The 13,204-nt window shown below is 40.0% G+C and overlaps 1 protein-coding gene across 4 annotated transcripts in view; it reads left to right on the forward strand.

Annotated features, from left to right (window-relative positions):
* Positions 1 to 13,204, forward strand: part of LOC116613001 — a 58,224-nt gene that overhangs the window by 5,184 nt on the left and 39,836 nt on the right. The window lies entirely within an intron of this gene.

The raw sequence follows: 13,204 nt of genomic DNA on the forward strand, positions 1-13,204 counted from the left end.
ACTTGCTTTACTTGAGTTTATTGTCTCAAAATGGCAAGATTGCAAAAATAAAGTGACTTTTTATGAAAATAGCGAAAATAAAGTGTCGCCCAATAACAACATTTTAAAATCGTGAAATTTTGACGTCGCCAATAAGGTGTAATAAGGGTTTAGTTTCAATTAAAGATTGTTTATTTTCGTTGTTCTCTGGTGGACAGGTACAGTGATTTCTGATTTTTTTAAATTGTTATTTTTTTGGGTTTGCCACTCAAAAAAGTCACATGATCTTTTAGCACAAGTCGCCTATTCACGAAACAGTCAGAAATTAAACAAGAAAGCTATGAAAATAGTTGAGTTTGCTTGATGGTGGATGGATGGGGTGCTAAATTAAAGTAGTGTTACAGATTCTCTAGCCTTCAAAAGTGTAATTCCCATATTGGTCACTGGGAAGGGGTAAATTGGCCAAATTGCCATTGACTTATCTTCAAACTTCTAGCTGTTTTACTGCTCATCCAATAGCTAAGTCCAAATATCTGTTGTTTGGAGTCGTTCATGAGTTTTAGGAAGCAACTGAAGGTAAAGTGATCACAATTAAAATTTGGCAATGTAACAATAATCTCATTGATAAGCTGGGTTATTTTTCATAGTAAGTAAATAAGTAAGTATATATACTGTATGTCCAACTTTGCATATTCATATTTGTGTTGTCATTTTCCCTTTCCAATTTGTTTGATCATGCAAAGCTTCCAAACATAACGCCGGAATTTATAACAAAATAAACAAATATATAACACAGTTTATTCAGCAGACACAAGATTAATCCCTAATTTCTTGAATTATTGTGCATGTTTAGGGATTGCAAACTCCACATGAGAAATGCAAATTTTAAAGTGTTTGTAATGCAGATATTTCTGCATTATTTTTGAGAATTAAAAGGAAATGACCAGAAGGGGCGTGGCTGTGCCCCCAATATTTTCTCAATGTTTCTGTATCGTGCCCCCCCCCCCCAATCTTAGGTGGCCTGCTATGCCTCTCGTAGAAAAGGAATAATAAATTTGCTTATGCTTTACTTGTTGTTTTTTTAGAAATGACATCTGCCAGTAGGCGCCTCGAGGATGAGGTGACGTGCTCTATATGTATAGAGCACTTCAACGATCCTAGAGTGCTCCCTTGCTTCCACTCATTTTGTCGGCACTGCCTGGAAGAGCTGGCAGTGCACTCTGAAGGGAGAGGAAAACTTGTGTGCCCCCTCTGTAAGGCGGAATTCCAGGTAATCTGTCATGCAGAAATTCATCCATTACTTAATGAACACTGGCACAACTGTGTGACAAATGTTTTGCTGTAACAAAGAAATGGATTCAAACGACAAGTGCATTTCGAAAGAGAAAAGCAAAATTGAATTCTTCTCACAAGAAATTACTTTGAGTATTGAATTATTAAAAGATAAGGATCCCCAAGCTAATGTTGTATTTTGCATGTTTCCTTCATAGTTACTGTGGATATATGGGCGTTACAAAAAAAATTGGGACAAAAAATTATAATAAAATACCTTCAAACTTTTCTTACCTGTTTTTGGACTTGTCATTCACATCCCTGTGAAGTTTCAATTCATTTGGGGCAATATTGAGCAATTGTAGTTCAACTATATTTACAGTAACTATGAATAAAACACGTAAAATACAACATTAGCTCGGGGAACCTATGCCCTTCCCTGAAACCATATGCAAACTCCGTTATAACTCTATTTTACTGATTATTGTTCTAGATTTCCCCAGCAGATGTTCCGAGTTTGAAGGTGAATTTCATGATCAACAGTATTCTCTCTGTTCTTCCTTTGTTGACATCTGACGACTCCAAGAAGAAACCAGCTTGTGAATCGTGTGATAGTGGTGAGCCTGCCCAAGGGAGATGTAACGAGTGCGATCACTTTGTCTGTGAGCAGTGCATCTCGACTCATAAGAGATTTCGACCAGTGCAACACCACACTATCCTCAGTCTTGATGAGATCAAAAGCGGAAAGTTACTTGCAATGAGCAAGGCTTCCTTCTGCACCAAACACAAGGGTGAAAAGCTGAAACTGTTTTGCGAATCTTGTAAGGAAGTAATTTGGCGGGACTGTACCGTTGTTGATCATAAAAATCATGATTACCTTTTCACAAGTGATGTTATCGCTCGAGAGAAAGAAGAAATATTGGGAAGAGCAAAAAAGGTTGCATCAAAACTCACCGATATTGAACAGGCGATGGCATTGGTAGAAGAGGCTCAACATCATCTCGAGGAAAATAAACGTGCTACCAGAAGGGATCTGGATGCGTTCATTGATAAGCAGATAGGTACTCTTGAGAAGATGCGATCTGATCTTAAAGGGGGGATTGAGTCAGCTTGTCAAAAGCATGAGAAGCAGCTGACTGCCCAGAGAGAGACTCTATCCATGAGACTTGCAAGTGCTCGTAGCAGTTTGGAGTTTGCTGAGAGAATGTGCAGAGATGCAAATGATGTGGATGTCTTGTCCATCAGGAATGAAGTACTATCCCAGCTATCGAGTCTAGCAGAGAAACCCGTGGATCAGCCTTGTACGGAGGTTGGAGTTCGTCTTGTAGTGGATGAGGGGTATTGGGATTCTTTGTCAAAGAAGATTTCTGTTGGTGAATCTGAAACAGGTACTAATTCTCTAATACTGTTATGTAGGTAGGTAGGTAGGTAGGTAGGTAGGTAGGTAGGTAGGTAGGTAGGTAGGTAGGTAGGTAGGTAGGTAGGTAGGTCGGTCGGTCGGTCGGTCGGTCGGTCGGTCGGACGGCCGGCCGGCAGGTAGGTAGGTAGGTACCCTCAATGGACTCTTGAATAGGCTTCCTAGTTTTACCTTTTACTACCATCTCGAAGGTCTTTCTCATGTTCAACTCCATTCGGTTCTCCAGCGCCCAGCGCTTGATGTTGGTAACTTTCTCCAGCGATGAATCAATCGTGTCTGAGCCAGATATCACAGGCGTACTTATTGTGATGTCATCCGCATATTTGAGTTGGCGCTAGCGTTCTGAATATAATTTACCATGATAGAGAATAGCAACGGTCCTAGCACCGTTCCTTAGGGGACTCCTCTGCTGATTCCAAGGAAACTGGTAGCCATCCCATTAACCACAACTCGCTGCTTTCGATCGCACAGGAAGCTCATTATCAACAATCTGTTACAAAACTAATAGGACACTTTCCCTCCCCCTTCCTCAATGTTGGAGGGCAAATGATCACCTTGCTACTGCTTGTGTTTTGAGCTAAAAAATCGCCTCTTACCAATATTAATCGGGGGGAGAGGGTTGGCGGTTGTTTGTATAGGAAGTGTCCCACTTACTTTTGTTGAAGATTGTCTGAGCAAGTGACTGACAGGTCCTGGAACAGGAAACACTATCGTTGATAACGCAACGACAATACAACTATGCGAACGTCAAAATCAAACACATACAATTATCGTGCCAGAATCGCGCGTAAAAATGGACAGAAGCTTCAGAGACGACTATTTTTCATTGTAAACAATCTCATCTGTTTCTTCATATAAAAAATACCGCCTATGAAGAATTTATTACGTGAGAGATTTTCACTACAAATTTAGTCACGCAAGCTTGTCTCGGGGAGAAGGTCAATTCAATAAATTTATCTGTTTTACAATAGTTTTGCTAAATATCTGACACTTTGACACACAGTTATGCTTGAAGAGTTCAAGCAAAGTGTATGCAATGCTTTTTTCGTGGAGCATTCGCTAAAACCGACGGCTACAGACTACGTCTTCTGTTCTTGCTTATGTTGCTCAACGATTAACAACAACAGTTAACCATTTTAAAATTGTTAGAGAAATGCCTTACGAAAGAAATTCGAAATCTAAAATAATACAGTAACAACTTGAGATTCAAGCTCATAAATTGACACTAGTTTTGTTTGAATGAGGGTTTACATTTTGGAGAGAGAGCTCATGGTAGATGGTTGACCGTCGTTTTACTAAGATAAAAATAAAGTTCATTTTTATATAAACGGTCTACCACGGTTGACCGCTCAAAAAAGCCCTATTATATATTTCAAATCATTTGTAAGCTTCATATACCTAAATAGCTTTGTGATGGTAATAGAATAGACGAATGATTGAAGAAATTTGGCTACCATGAGTGGGAATAATATTTTTCTAAAAATGGTAGACCGTACACGGTCCACACCAGCTTTTTTGCACCGCCATGCTAAATATATAAACACTTGTTGTGATGTTCATTGAAAATGAAATGAGCCGAGGCTCTCATGTTTTCTACAACAGATAAACCGCCTATTTATCGCTTTCTTTAGTCGATTTGTTATTTATTGTTTAATTGGGAAATACTTATCAGGCGATGATCTTTTTAGTCTCTATGCCTGTATTTATTACCTAAATTGGCCATAAAAGCGGTGTTTTTCGGCTAAATACTCCGAGGGATGGCTGCTTTTCCAAATGGAGACAATCGGCACAATATATAGACAGTCTCTTTGGCAACATCAAATAAATTTTATAGTTTACAAAATTATAGTCTGCAAATATCCTAGCGCACCTTCATTTAATTCAAATTAATTGAATAAAATATTCCAAATAGCGCACAGATATCCCAAAAGTATTTTCTGGGGACGTCAACATGTTTACTTCAAGCTCGAATAATCAATAGATTGAAAAACTTTCATTAGGGTATGCGAATAAAGAGAATACATTTTAAGAAATCGATGATAAGCGTGACAAATTCCAATCGTTCCACTTCTGAGACAATCTGTTACAAAACTAATGGGACACTTTCCCTCCCCCTTCCTCAATGTTGGAGGGCAAATGATCACCTTGCTACTGCTTGTGTTTTGAGCTGAAAAATCGCCTCTAACCAATATTAATCGGGGGGAGAGGGTTGGCGGTTGTTCGTATGTGAAGTGTCCCACTTACTTTTGTTGAAGATTTCAGTTCTTGATGTAAGGGTTGATGTCGTATTTTGCCAGTTTATTACAGAGAATATGGTGAGGGACTGTGTCGAAGGCCTTGCTGAAATCAAATGACAAGGCTCTAACAAAATCTGCATCGTTGTCTAACTGCTTGAGCCAAAAATGTTGGCATTTGATCAGGGCCATTGTTGTGTTATGGCCTTTCTTGTAGGCAAATTGGTCGGGGCCAATTTCCGAGTGGAACAGAGTTCGTTTCTGCAGACAAGACGCTTGAAAATCCTAATGATGATATTAGTCAGTGAGATTGGTCTGAGTTGACTACACTCTGTCAGAGGAGATTCCTTAGGGATGGGCGAGATGTTCGCTAACTTCCAAGCCATTGGGACAGTTTGTTGTTGGAGTGAACAGTTGAAGATATTTTTGACAACAGGTGCAAGAGTGTGAGAAAAGTCGCGCCAGAGCAAGTACGGAAATTGATCAGGCCCTGAGGCAGTTCGTTTCTATGTGATAAAAAACTCATTACATCGCTCTCACTCACTGTTGGGGTTCGGGTGCCTTCAGGTATCTCCAGGCGCACGGGGACAACATATGCCTTATCAGTATTGGTGGCTTGAAAATGTGAGTTGATGATGCCGGGTGAAATCACCGATGATGATGATGATGCGCGTTCCCTGTGTCTTCCGGACAGTTATTCTATTGGCTGTCTCCCACCATTCTTTTGAACCGCATTTGTGTTCCTTATGAACAGCTTCCACCTGATTACTCCGAATGAGAATGTTGATACACTCTTGGCGCCTCAGAATCTCAGCACGGGTTCCTTTATGCGCAATTCTGTTCCTGATGTTACAAAGGTGTTTAACCAGGGGGACATGTAAGGTGGGTCTCTGGATGAGACTTTGACCCGAATGAGCGGAAAACATTCATTGAACATCGACCACAGGCTCGCATTTAGCAGCTCCACACTCTCCTCTAGGTTAGCAAGATTTTTAATAGGACTCCAGTCGAAAACATTTGTTTTTCCTGATCAAATAACTGAAATCCTCTGCTATCAAACCTCTCACTTTTCAGAAAAATAATTTTACCTTTGATTTGATTTTTGCATTGTTTTTTTACCCCAGTAACTCTATGCCTAAATTTAACCTCATGGTAGTGTAAAGTAATTTTTGTTTTTTAATCATGTAGTTTTCATTGTATGTATACCCCGAATTATTTACATTTATTACATTATGAGTAGCGACTGAAGGGATCAAAGCCGCAGTTCTTATCTAGAAATAATTGAGATAATTTTAAAGCAGAAACTTCATAGGATACCAGATTCACAATTTTTAAGCACCAGCGTTTTGCGACGAATAGAATACATAGAAGCATACCATAATACACAAGGCTTTATTCATAATATTTCCTGATGGTGAAATTCAGTTGCAGATCTTTTGCTGAATGGTAGTTCTACAAAAGGTGGTTACGGGTTAGGTTTATTCGAAAGATTAATGGTGATCAAGTCCAGCGTTTGTGACACTTCGATAATTTGTCCTATTTATATATAATTTTCGGCGAAGGGATTTTTATCCTTTCTGTAATTGACAGAGAGTGTCTTTTGACACAAATCCAATCCTGATGGTGGAACTTTGGGCCCAGAATACTCTAGGAATCTTGATTTGGGGCAGGACTTTGTACGACCACACAACAACAGCAGCAACAATTTGTACTAACCCTTTGGGTGACACACATATACACTGACTTTATTTGTTTGAGACATGATGAGGATAAGGAATTGTGCCTTCTTGATAAAAAGAGTATTGGTTACTTATCTGGTGATGGTGTAACTCCGTTTGTAGGTCTTGAGCAGTCCGCCATCCTCAGCGGCAAAGGTCCAGAGTACCTCCGAGATCTCTTGGGATTCCTGAAGCCCGTGCAGCAAAGTCCCAAGAGTCGCTGGGTCAGATGTTTCTCAGCAAAGAGAGATGGCTGGGCTGCCAGGACCTTCTATGAAAAATGCAATGGCAAAGCGCCGAACATAGTACTCGTTAGTGTTGGAGGAAGATACGTGTTTGGTGGCTACTCTGACGTAGCGTGGACAAGTGAGTACACTAATGAATACCAGAAGGGTCGTATCAGGGTGATGGTCGAGATGTCCGATCATGTTTGTAAAAAGAAACCATTTAACCTATTTTTGTTCAATACCATGAACTTTAAACTTAAGACTTGCAGTACGTTTTCCTAAGCCACCTTCCACCCAATATGTATTAAGTCATATGATAAAAGGATTGGATAGACAAATATAGATATAGTTTGTTAGCAGCTACCATTGTATTACATGAGGTGAGCTCGTTAATTTTGCTGTTTGGTGCAGGAAAATGTTTTTACATAATTACAAGATTTTTCCTTGGAGAACCCTTAAAGTAGGTTTTACTAAAATCGAGAAATTAAACAGAAACTCTGGATATCTTAGCGCAATTACATTCCTACTACTTCTGTTATTTATTTCGTGTCTACATCGCAATACTGTAATTCAGATTCTTCCAAAAGCAGCTTCGTGTCTACACCGCAATACTGTAATTCAGATTCTTCCGAAAGCAGTTTTATGTCTGAGTATCCAGAGTGAAGCCGGCAGAAGGAGGATCTTAGGACCCAAGTTTATTTTTCTTTCGATAATCTTTTTAATAATCGTTTCATAATTTATCGTGTTTGGGGACAAACACAAGTTTGACAAGGGAGGTATGTTATAGGACGGTTTGTTATATTGTTTAGGTTATAGGTTATTGTCGTCTAGTATTTCATGTTCCTATCTTGAAGTTTTATTTATCTTTGAATAATTTAGATTTTGTTTACAATTGATGGTTTCCTAAGTCTAGATTTTAGCACGCCCGTGGACCCTCCGCATCGATGACCTTTTGGTGCGTCTAAATCCAGGGAGTGTACAGTTTCTTAAACGTGGAGAAATCTCCGGTTTCTTTTTGTTTTGAAAATTTTGTTTGAATATTTAAATTCTTTCTAAATTGTATGCCACCGCCCTCACCCCTTGGTTTAGACATCTCTACTTGTATCGTTATTTCAATTAGGCGAAACTGTTGTAGACACGCGCTCTTTCAGCATGCGCAGTTAAGTTTTAAAAGTTGCTTAATCATTAGTGTTATTTTAGAGTTACCTTGACTTCATAGATTATTCTGTAAATACGCAGGGACGAGAGACCAACTCTGTGATTTCCCACGCCCTCACGCTTTTGTCTGATTGGTTCGTTTTGCCAAATTTTCTCCGTTTCCTCTTGAATTGTTTTACATTCAAGATTGTTTTACATATTTCCTTTCATGTGGGACCACTACATGGGTATCTGTCTGGTCCAAGGGTATAAATATAGCGAACCTAATTCTGTACTTATGCTGCTGCTGTGGCCAAACATTTGGAAAGCATTGAAAAACGCCAGCCTTGCCTTCGTCTTCATCTCCGTCTTAAGGATCCCGGCTTGTGCCCCTAACATTAATTCATACAATGGGAAATAATTTTGATTATTTTTGCTTTTTATCTTATGTTAATTAATAGAATTTCGAATATTATTTTTTACCGTTGTTTTGACTGAAAATACAACTTTAAGCTCCATTGAAGGGTTGTGGGTAAGGGATCAATTGTATCTTTTTCCCATCGGCAATTCAATCACCATCGTTAGATGTATTTCACGGTATAATAGCTTGGCATTCACTCATCAGAGGAGATACTAGTTATTATATAAAATGTGGTAGGACTGTATTTCTATTCCTTTTGATCAACTTTTTGCAAACACGGCATCTAATAAATCTCCATGAAATCTCTAATAAGCCCCTGGCGATTATTTCTTTTTGTCTTGACAAAATCTGCTCGATTAGAGGGAGGGGCTTGTTTCAAAACCTTTTTTTCATTTTCTGACACTAGGTATTTCGGCCCCTATAAAAGGTGTTAAAAATTAGTGCTTATTACTCGTACAAAAATAGATAAATCTAGCAAGAGTCAATTGTTCCTTTTGGAAAGATGTTTCTTCGGGGTTAGGGGTGAAGACTCAATTTCCTTGAATTTTAATAATACGAGTTCGGCACGGTTTTTGCTGTTTTTATTCTAGTTTGTATTTTAAAATAACGCATTTTGTTTTATGTTCTTCAAAGTGAGTGACCGTGGATGGCAGTCCTCCAGCAAGTCATTCTTGTACACGCTGTGTAACAAGAATGGCTACCGCCCTGAAAAGTTGCCATTGAGGGACCCGCCAGATAGAATCGCCATTCGGGACCACACAAGTTGCGGTCCGGTGTTTGGTGGTGGTGGTGACCTGTTTATCGCTGACAACGCGGGGGGTAATGAAGAGTCCTATACGGAGCCACACACGTACGCTCGTCCCCAGGGCGTCACATCTGATGGCCCGTGTGACGTCTTTGCTGGCACCTGGTCATTCACACCCGACGAAATGGAGGTGTTTCACGAGGTGGTGGACTGAATACAGCTTTGAACGCCTGTAAAGTGACAATAGACATAAAGATGTATAAATATTTGTTAGTTGGTACTGTGTCATGAAATTACTGATTTTGAATTAGGATGTATCGTGGAAATACATATGTCGTGACCCGCGAATGCATCATGGATAGCATGTAAATCACAAAACTACATGTTGTGAAAACCCCAGTGCAAGTGGTAAAAAGCACAAAAAAGATGAAATTTGTTAGTTGGTACTGTGTCATGAGAATAATGTATTTTGAATAACGCTTCACCATCTTGTGATGTGACCCGCGGTGCATCTTGGGTAGCATGTAAATCACAAAATATCACATGCTGTGAAAAACCCGCTAGCGAGGGTTACGGCACACGTTACTTTAGTCCAACCTTATTTAAAAACGTGTACATCTCGAGTATATATATCCGAATTTTATAACACAAATGCAAATTGTAAATTTTAATAATTATTCCTATAAGCTGTTAGAAACAATATGTTGTTTGGTCTAGATAACCACGTACAAGTTGTGTGTGTGTGTTTTTTACTTCTTTTTTAAAAATTAAGAACGATGCCTAACCCGTGTGTCTTTGCGTAGAGGGAAGGGGAAGGGACTCCGATATTAGCAAGTTACAAGGCGAGGAAGTGCAATCAGAATTTATTAGATGGCTCCTGGAGGTAAATAAATATCGAAGCTCAAATGCGTGCCTGGGGGAGGCTGGTTGACTCCCTTTGCGAACTCAAGCAAAATGCAGAGCATTGAAATATTGGGGGTTCTAAGAAATTCAGACCGTACCTAATGTAGCGATGCACGACTCTTTATGACGCGGAAAAAAGAATTTTAAAAACACAAAATTAAATATATTTAAGGTATGGTAAACCACACCCGACGCAGAAATACCAAAAAATCTTATAAGACAGAGTCTGACATATATAGAACAACAAGTTAAATGAAATTAATAACTATGAATAGAAAGACCCTCGACATAAAACCAAATTGAGAACATTAAGGAAATTTAAGAGCGTTCACAATATCTCTCCCAAGTTAAAATCACAGAATTGCGTTCACAATGTTTATGCCCAGTGCACACTAGCGACATAACGACATGGGCGCGCGCACTCTTATCTTCGACATAAAGATAACATAAACATAAGATTAAAAAAACATGTTTTTTTTTTCTTTTATGTCCTGATGTCCATGTTGTTATGACGGGCTAAACATAGTGCGCGCGCCCATGTCGTTATGTTGCTAGTGTGCATTATTAAGCAACCACAAACTAGCTATCAAAACAGGACGACTCAAAACCCCTGAACGAAAAACGTGTCCAATATGCTTGGTCAAAGTCGAGGCCGAGGAACAACACTGATAAAATGCCCGGCATATAATGAATTAAAGGAACGAATAAATGTATGGGTTTTTTTTAAATTCGCAACAAAACAGATTTGAAAGCGATTGCTCAGTTTGAACCAGGAGAGCGCGACAAAAGAAATAGCTCAATTTTTTTGGGAAGCAACAAAAATAAGGGAAAGTGCGTTGTAATTAGATCTATAATGACATCGCTACAAAGTAAGATGATGAAAAACATCAGGGATAGGAGAACGACTTGAATACCTGCTGTCTTTTTTAATATGAATGTATCGGCAAAACCCGTGAATCAAAGATGAAAAGGTGCCCAATAAAATTATTGAATTGGATCAGCATGACGGGGGGGGGGGGGGTCTGTTCGCTTCTATCGTGTTCGATATGTGACTGCTGAGCTCGCGAGCCTTGCTTGACAGGAGGCGGAACAGAAAACCAGATTTCGCGTGTGATGAAAAACGAGAAACAAATGAGACATTTCTTGGAAAAGTAGATTGGACATCACCTCGGGCAACACAACAAAACTTTAAAGGGTAGCAATATTTGAAACATGACTAGCTTGAATTGTAAAGACCGCCCCACGACACACTTGTAAACTTGCAATGCAACGGTGTTTTCGCGTTTTCTGTAAGCGTATATAAATTCGTGGATGAATAAAGTTGCATATATGTACCCTGTTGTTGTGGTGGAGTGGCCTCTCTATAAAATTATACCACTTGTGAGGGTGGTTGTTGTGGTGGAGTGGCCTCTCTATAAAATTATACCACTTGTGAGGGTGGTTGTTGTGGTGGAGTGGCCCCTCTATAAAATTATACCACTTGTGAGGCTGGTTGTTGTGGTGGAGTGGCCTCTCTATAAAATTATACCACTTGTGAGGGTGGTTGTTGTGGTGGAGTGGCCTCTCTATAAAATTATACCACTTGTGAGGGTGGTTGTTGTGGTGGAGTGGCCTCTCTATAAAATTATACCACTTGTGAGGCTGGTTGTTGTGGTGGAGTGGCCTCTCTATAAAATTATACCACTTGTGAGGGTGGTTGTTGTGGTGGAGTGGCCTCTCTATAAAATTATACCACTTGTGAGGGTGGTTGTTGTGGTGGAGTGGCCTCTCTATAAAATTATAAAACTTGTGAGGGTGGTTGTTGTGGTGGAGTGGCCTCTCTATAAAATTATACCACTTGTGAGGGTGGTTGTTGTGGTGGAGTGGCCTCTCTATAAAATTATACCACTTGTGAGGGTGGTTGTTGTGGTGGAGTGGCCTCTATAAAATTATACCACTTGTGAGGGTGGTTGTTGTGGTGGAGTGGCCTCTCTATAAAATTATACCACTTGTGAGGGTGGTTGTTGTGGTGGAGTGGCCTCTCTATAAAATTATACCACTTGTGAGGGTGGTTGTTGTGGTGGAGTGGCCTCTCTATAAAATTATACCACTTGTGAGGGTGGTTGTTGTGGTGGAGTGGCCTCTATAAAATTATACCACTTGTGAGGGTGGTTGTTGTGGTGGAGTGGCCTCTCTATAAAATTATACCACTTGTGAGGGTGGTTGTTGTGGTGGAGTGGCCTCTCTATAAAATTATACCACTTGTGAGGGTGGTTGTTGTGGTGGAGTGGCCTCTCTATAAAATTATACCACTTGTGAGGGTGGTTGTTGTGGTGGAGTAGCCTCTCTATAAAATTATACCACTTGTGAGGGTGGTTGTTGTGGTGGAGTGGCCTCTCTATAAAATTATACCACTTGTGAGGCTGGTTAAGCGGCAATGTGACCAGCTTACTTCCGGTAGATTACGTAACTATCTCCAATCATTTGTAATGGTACGCGAAAAATATTACAAAGTTGTAAAAGCAGTGTGCCTATTAGAAGTTTCTTTGAGGAGGTGACTGATAATTTAGAGCGGATGGTCTGTTAAATAGCGCGGATTCTAACAGATTCTCTCGTCTTTTGCCGTTTGAGGTTTCCGTCGGTCAACAGTGAGCTGGTGGCAATGATGCTTTAACTAGACGAGTATTCCAGGGGTATAGAATTATCGGTTATCGCTTTTTGGGGCAGTGAAATTTTCCAATGCTGCTTTAACTAGACGAGTATTCCAGGGGTATAGAATTATCGGCTATCGCTTTTTGGGGCAGTGAAATTTTCCAATGCTGCTTTAACTAGACGAGTATTCCAGGGGTATAGAATTATCGGCTATCGCTTTTTGGGGCAGTGAAATTTTTCAATGCTGCTTTAACTAGACGAGTATTTCCTCGACTCATCATGCTAGCCCGGTCGCAGCTCTAGATCCCACATGGATCTAAGCTGTGGTTTAAAGCACTTCGTTCGAGTCGAAGTCGCCCTGCAGTTTTTTTTTTTTTTGCCGATGAAGTTTAACTGAGGCAAACCGGCTATGCCATGCTGACGAGTCCTAATAAGGACGAAACAGCTGTCCATGGTTGCCGAACTGCACGGGTAATAGACTGTGCTAGCGTCCCGTCTTGGCCCGACTGGTGCCAATGTG

This window comes from Nematostella vectensis, chromosome 14, assembly GCF_932526225.1.
Source record: "Nematostella vectensis chromosome 14, jaNemVect1.1, whole genome shotgun sequence".
NCBI classification, from domain to species: Eukaryota; Metazoa; Cnidaria; class Anthozoa; order Actiniaria; family Edwardsiidae; genus Nematostella; species Nematostella vectensis.